The sequence below is a fragment of the Hordeum vulgare genome, chromosome 6H (assembly GCF_904849725.1).
Source record: "Hordeum vulgare subsp. vulgare chromosome 6H, MorexV3_pseudomolecules_assembly, whole genome shotgun sequence".
Lineage (NCBI taxonomy): Eukaryota > Viridiplantae > Streptophyta > Magnoliopsida > Poales > Poaceae > Hordeum > Hordeum vulgare.
The window spans coordinates 46,753,867-46,761,991 of NC_058523.1; positions in this window are offsets into that span (position 1 = coordinate 46,753,867).

Genomic DNA, 8,125 nt, shown 5'->3' on the forward strand with positions numbered 1-8,125 from the left:
ACTCCAAACAGCATTCGGTAACCAACCATATAACTCAAATACGCATAAAACAACGTCGAACCTTAAGTGTGCAGACCCTGCGGGTTCGAGAACTATGTAGACATGACCCGAGAGACTCCTCGGTCAATATCCAATAGCGGGACATGGATGCCCATATTGGATCCTACATATTCTATGAAGATCTTATCGTTTGAACCTCAGTGCCAAGGATTCATATAATCCCGTATGTCATTCCCTTTGTCCTTCGGTATGTTACTTGCCTGAGATTCGATCGTCAGTATCCGCATACCTATTTCAATCTCGTTTACCGGCAAGTCTCTTTACTCGTTACGTAATACAACATCCCGCAACTTACACTAAGTCACATTGCTTGCAAGGCTTGTGTGTGATGTTGTATTACCGAGTGGGCCCCGAGATACCTCTCCGTCATACGGAGTGACAAATCCCAGTCTTGATCCATACTAACTCAACGAACACCTTCGGAGATACTTGTAGAGCATCTTTATAGTCACCCAGTTACGTTGCGACGTTTGATACACACAAAGCATTCCTCCGGTGTTAGTGAGTTATATGATCTCATGGTCATAGGAACAAATACTTGACACGCAGAAAACAGTAGCAACAAAATGACACGATCAACATGCTACGTCTATTAGTTTGGGTCTAGTCCATCACATGATTCTCCTAATGATGTGATCCCGTTATCAACTAACAACACTTGCCTATGGCCAGGAAACCTTGACCATCTTTGATCAACGAGCTAGTCAACTACAGGCTTACTAGGGACAGTGTTTTGTCTATGTATCCACACAAGTATTGTGTTTCCAATCAATACAATTATAGCATGGATAATAAACGATTATCATGAACAAATAAACATAATAATAACTAATTATTGTTGCCTCTAGGGCATATTTCCAACAGTCTCCCACTTGCAATAGAGTCAGTAATCTAGTTCACATCACCGTGTGATTTCAACGAATCCAACACCCATATAGTTCTGGGGTCTGATCACGTCTTGCTCGTGAGAGAGGTTTTAGTCAACGGTTCTGAAACTTTCAGATCCGTGCGTTCTTTACAAATATTTATGTCATCTTATAGGTGCTGCTACTACGTGCTATTCGGAAATGCTCCAAATATCTAGTCTACTATACGAATCCATTTCACTACTCATAGTTATTCGGATTAGTGTCAAAGCTTTGCATCAACGTAACCCTTTACGACAAACTCTTTAACCACCTCCATAATCGAGAAAAATTCCTTAGTCTATTTAGTTACTAAGGATAACTTTGACCGTTGATCAGTGATTCAATCCTGGATCACTCTGTGTACCTCTTAACAGACTTGCTGCAAGGCACACATTAGGTGCGGTACTCAGCATGGCATACTTTAGAGTCTACGGCTAAGGCATAGAAGACGACCTTCGTCTATTCTCTTTATTCTGCCGTGGTCGGGTTTTGAGTCTTACTAAAATTCACACCTTACAACACAGTCAAGAACTCCTTCTTTGCTGATCTATTTCGAATTCCTTCAAAAACTTGTCAAGGCATGCATCTTGTTGAAACTTCTATTAAGCGTTTTGATCTATCTCCATAGATCTTGATGCTCAATGTTCAAGTAGCTCAATCCAGGTATTCCTTTGAAAAACTCCTTTCAAACAACCTTTTATGCTTCACAGAAATTCTACATTACTTCTGATCAACAATATGTCAACCACATATACTTATCAGAATAGTGCTCCCACTCACTTCTTTGGAAATACAAGTTTCTCATAAACCTTGTACAAACCCAAAATCTTTGATCATCTCATCAAAGTGTATATTCCAACTCCGAGATGCTCGCACCAGTCCATTGAAGGATCGCTGGAGCTTGCATACTTGTTAGTATCTTTAGGATCGACAAAACCTTCTGGTTGTATCACATACAATGTTTGCTCAAGGAAACCGTCGAGGAAACAATGTTTTGACATCCTATGTGCAATATTTCAAAAATAATGCAACAACTACTAACATAATTCTAACAGACTTTTAGCATCGCTACGAGTGAGAAAGTCTCACCATAGTCAACTGTTTGATCATGTCGGAAACATCTTTGCGACAAGTCGAGCTTTTCTTAATAGTGACTTATCACCATCGTCGTCTGTCTTCCTTTTAAAGATCCATCTTTACTCAATAGTCCTACGACCATCAAGTAGTTCTTCCAAAGTCTACACTTTGTTTTCATACATGGATCCTCTCTCGGATTTCATGGCCTCCAGCCATTTGTCGGAATCCGGGCCCACCATCGCTTCTCCACAGCTCGTAGGTTCATTATTGTTCAACAACATGACCTCCAAGACAGGGTTACCATACCACTCTGTAGTAGTACGCGACCTTGTCGACCTACGAGGTTTGTAGTAACTTGATCCGAAGCTCAATGATCACCATCATCAGCTTCCACTTCAATTGGTGTAGGCGCCACACGAACAACTTCCTGTGCCCTGCTACACACTATTCGAAGTGATGGTTCAATAACCTCATCAAGTTCTATCACCCTCCCACTCAATTCTTTCGAGAGAAACCTTTCCTCAAGAAAGAACCCGTTTCTAGAAACAAACACTTTGCTTCCGGGTCTGAGATAGGAGATGTATCCAACTGTTTTGGATATCTTATGAAGATGCATTTATCCGCTTTGGGTTCGAGCTTATCAGACTGAAACTTTTTCACATAAGCATCGCAGCTCCAAACTTTCAAGAAACGAGAGCTTTAGATTTCTCTAAACCTTAGTCTATACTGTGTCATCTCAACGGAAATACGCGGTGCCCTATTTAAAGTGAATGTGGTTGTCTCTAATGCATAACCCATAAACGATAGTGGTAATTCGATAAGAGACATCATACTATGCACCATATCAAATAGGGCGTGGCTAAGACGTTCAGACACATCATCACACTATGATGTTCCAGGTGGCATGAACTGTGAAACAATTTCCACATTGTCTTAACTGCGTACCAAAACTCGTAACTCAGATATTCATATTTATGATCGTATCGTAGACTGTTTATCCTCTTGTCACGACGATCTTCACTCTAAAATAGCTTTGAACTTTTCAACATTTCAGACTTGTGATTCATCAAGTAAATACTCCTGTATCTACTCAAATCGTCAGTGAAGTAAGAACATAATGATATCCACTGCGTGCCTTAGCACTTATTGGACTGCACACATCAAAAATGCATTACTCCCAACAAGTTACTCTACTTGTTTCATGTGGCATGTTTTGCATGTCTCAAGTGATTCAAAATCAAGTGAGTCCAAACGATCCATCAGCATGGAGCTTCTTCATGCATTTTACACCAACATGACTCAAGTGGCAGTGCCACAACTAAGTGGTACTATCATTATTACTTTTTATCTTTTGGCACTAATATTATGAACATGTGTAACACTATGATCGAGATTCAATAAACCATTGAGGGTAATTATTCAAGAAAATAGAATAACTATTATTCTTTTAAATGAATAATCGTATTGCAACAAACACGATCCAATCATGTTCATGCTCAACGCAAACACCAAATAACAATTATTTGGGTTTCACCACCAATCCCGATGATAGAGGGAGCGTGTGACGTTTGATCATATCAACCTTGGAAACACTTCCAACACGTATCGTCACCTCGCCTTTAGCTAGTCTCCGTTTATTCCGTAGCTTTCATTTCGTGTTACCAATCACTTAGCAACTGAACCGGTATCCAATACCCTCGCGCTACTAGGAGTACTAGTAAAGCACACATCAACATCATGTATATCAAATATACTACTTTCGACTTTGCCAGCCTACTTATCTACCAAGCATCTAGGGTAGCTCCGCCTCAGTGCCCGTTCCCCTCATAACAGAAGCACTTAGTCTCGGGTTTGGGTTTAGACTTGGGTCTCTTCATTAGTGCAGCAACTGTTTTGCTGTTTCACGAAGTATCCCTTCTAGCCTTTGCCTTTCATGAAACTTAGTGGTTTTACTAACCATCAACCATTGATGCTCCTTCTTGATTTCTACTTTCGCAGTGTCATACATCACGAATCTCTCAAGGATCATTGTATCTATCCGTGATATGTTACAGTTCATCACGAAGCTCTCACAGCTTGGTGGCAGTGACTTTGGAGAACCATCACTATCTCATCTGGAAGATTAATTCCCACTTGATTCAAGTGATTGTCGTACTCAGACAATCTGAGCACACGCCCAACGGTTGAGTTTTTCTCCTTTACTTCATGGATAAAGAATCTTGTCGGAGGTCTCAAACCTCTTAACAAGGGCACAAGCATGAAATCACAATTTCATCTCTTTAGAACATCACTCATGTTCCGTGACGTTTCAAAACGTCTTCGGCACCACGCTTCTAAGCCATTAAGTATTTTGCAGCGAACTATCGCGTAGTCATCAGAAACATGTATGTCGGATGTTCACAACATCCACAGACGACGCTCGAGGTGCAGCACACTGAGTGGTGCATTAAGGACATAAGCCTTCTGCACAGCAACGAGGACAATCCTTAGTTTTACAGACTCAGTCCGCAAAGTTTGCTACTATCAACTTTCAAATAAATTTTCTCTAGGAACATATTAAAAAACAGTAGATCTATAGCGCAAGCTACATCGTAATTCGCAAAGACCATTAGACTATGTTCATGACAATTAGTTCAATTAATCATATTACTTAAGAACTCCCACTCAAAAAGTACATCTCTCTAGTCATTTGAGTGGTACATGATCCAAATCCACTATCTCAAGTCCGATCATCACGTGAGTCGAGAATAGTTTTAGTGGTAAGCATATCTATGCTAATCATATCAACTATACGATTCATGCTCGACCTTTCGGTCTCATGTGTTCCGAGGCCATGTCTACACATGTTAGGCTCGTCAAGCTTAACCCGAGTGTTCCGCGTGTGCAACTGTTTTGCACCCGTTGTATGTGAACGTTGAGTCCATCACACCCGATCATCACGTGGTGTCTCGAAATGAAGAACTGTCGCAATGGTGCACAGTCGGGGAGAACACAATTTCGTCTTGAAATTTTAGTGAGAGATCACCTCATAATGCTACCGTCGTTCTAAGCAAGATAAGGTGCATAAAGGATTAACATCACATGCAATTCATAAGTGACATGATATGGCCATCATCATGTGCTTCTTGATCTCCATCACCAAAGCATCGGCACGATCTTCTTGTCACCGGCGTCACACCATGATCTCCATCAACATGTCGCCATCGGGGTTGTCGTGCTACTCATGCTATTACTACTAAAGCTACGTCCTAGCAATATAGTAAACACATCTGCAAGCACAAACGTTAGTTTAAAGACAACCCTGTGGCTCCTTCCGGTTGTCGTACCATCGACGTGCAAGTCAATATTAACTATTACAACATGATCATCTCATACATCCAATATATCACATCACATCGTTGGCCATATCACATCACAAGCATACCCTGCAAAAACAAGTTAGACGTCCTCTAATTGTTGTTGCATGTTTTACGTGGTGACCATGGGTATCTAGTAGGATCGCATCTTACTTACGCAAACACCACAACGGAGATATATGAATTGCTATTTAACCTCATCCAAGGACCTCCTCGGTCAAATACGATTCAACTAAAGTTGGAGAAACCGACACTCGCCGGTCATCTTTGAGCAACAGAGTTACTCATAGCGATGAAACCAGTCTCTCGTAAGCGTACGAGTAATGTCGGTCCGAGCCGCTTCGATCCAACAATACCGCGGAATCAAGAAAAGACTAAGGAGGGCAGCAAAACGCACATCACCGCCCACAAAAAAAATTGTGTTCTACTCGAGATTACATCTACGCATGAACCTAGCTCATGATGCCACTGTTGGCGAACGTCGCATGGGAAACAAAAAATTTCCTACGCGCACGAAGACCTATCATGGTGATGTCCATCTATGAGAGGGGATTTCCGATCTACGTACCCTTGTAGATCGCAAAGCAGAAGCGTTAAGAAACGCGGTTGATGTAGTGGAACGTCCTCACGTCCCTCGATCCGGACCGGGAACCGTCCCACGAACCGTCCCGCGATCCGTCCCACGATCCGCTCCGATCTAGTGCCGAACGGATGGCACCTCCGCGTTCAGCACACGTACAGCTCGACGATGATCTCGGCCTTCTTGATCCAGAAAGAGAGATGGAGAGGTAGATGAGTTCTCCGGCAGCGTGACGGCGCTCCGGAGGTTGGTGGTGGTCTAATCTCAGCAGGGCTCCGCCCGAGCTCCGCAGAAACGCGATCTAGAGGTAAAACCGTGGAGGTATGTGGTCGGGCTGCCGTGGCAAAAGTTGTCTCAAATCAGCCCTAAAACCCCACTATATATAGGAGGGAGGGAGGGGAGGAGGCAGCCTCAAAACCTAAAGTTTTGGCCGAAATTGGAGGTGGAGGAGTCTTACTCCAATCCTACTTGGAAACTCTTTCCACCTTGTGTTTTTTCCTTCTCAAACCTTATGGGCCTTAGTGGGAACTTATTCCAGCCCACTAGGGGCTGGTTTATCTCTTCCCATAGCCCATGAGACCCCTTGGGGCGTGACACCCCTCCTGATGGTCCCCGGCACCCCTCCCAGCACTCCCAGTACACTACCGATGAGCCCGAAACTTTTTCGGTAATGCACGAAAACCTTCCGGTAACCAAATGAGGTCATCCTATATATCAATCTTCGTTTCCGGACCATTCCGGAAACCCTCATGACGTCCGTGATCTCATCCGGGACTCCGAACAACATTCGGTAACCAACCATATAACTCAAATACGCATAAAACAACGTCGAACCTTAAGTGTGCAGACCCTGCGGGTTCGAGAACTATGTAGACATGACCCGAGAGACTCCTCGGTCAATATCCAATAGCGGGACCTGGATGCCCATATTGGATCCTACATATTCTACGAAGATCTTATCATTTGAACCTCAGTGCGAGGGATTCATATAATCCCGTATGTCATTCCCTTTATCCTTCCGTATGTTACTTGCTTGAGATTCGATCGTCAGTATCCGCATACCTATTTCAATCTCGTTTACCGGCAAGTCTCTTTACTCGATCCGTAATACAAGATCCCGCAACTTACACTAAGTCACATTGCTTGCAAGGCTTGTGTGTGATGTTGTATTACCGAGTGGGCCCCGAGATACCTCTCCGTCATACGGAGTGACAAATCCCAGTATTGATCCATACTAACTCAACGAACACCTTCGGAGATACCTGTAGAGCATCTTTATAGTCACCCAGTTACGTGGCGACGTTTGATACACAGAAAGCATTCCTCCGGTGTTAGTGAGTTATATGATCTCATGGTCATAGGAACAAATACTTGACACGCAGAAAACAATAGCAACAAAATGACACGATCAACATGCTACGTCTATTAGTTTGGGTCTAGTCCATCACATGATTCTCCTAATGATGTGATCCCGTTATCAACTAACAACACTTGCCTATGGCCAGGAAACCTTGACCATCTTTGATCAACGAGCTAGTCAACTAGAGGCTTACTAGGGACAGTGTTTTGTCTATGTATCCACACAAGTATTGTGTTTCAAATCAATACAATTATAGCATGGATAATAAGCGATTATCAGGAACAAAGAAATATAATAATAACTAATTATTATTGCCTCTAGGGGTATTTCCAACATATTTGTGGGCAAATTTCATGAGTATTTTTGGTGGCTAATCTTTAAGCACTGAGCAACCAGATCATCTTAGTCACCTCATCCCCTTTTAATAGTATTGGCTTTCCTATGGACTCAAATGTGATTTCTCACAAAATATAAAATGTAGGGTATTCAACCTTGTTGCCAATAGATGTTCCTTGCATCTAGGGGTTCTCCTCACAATCCTTAGCCAAATCATCATTGAAATTTTCCTAAAATATACTAAATAAAATCATTAGTCCAATGACATATATGTTGTTATTAGTTACCAAAACCACCAAGGGAGAAGTTGTGCTTTCATTATGAAAGAGCATTTTTTTTGGAAATCCCCATGAGGATGTTGCGTTATATCTTAATACGTTCACTGAATTATGTGATATGCAAAACAAAAAAGTTGTGGATAATGATAATATCAAGTTGAAATTATTTC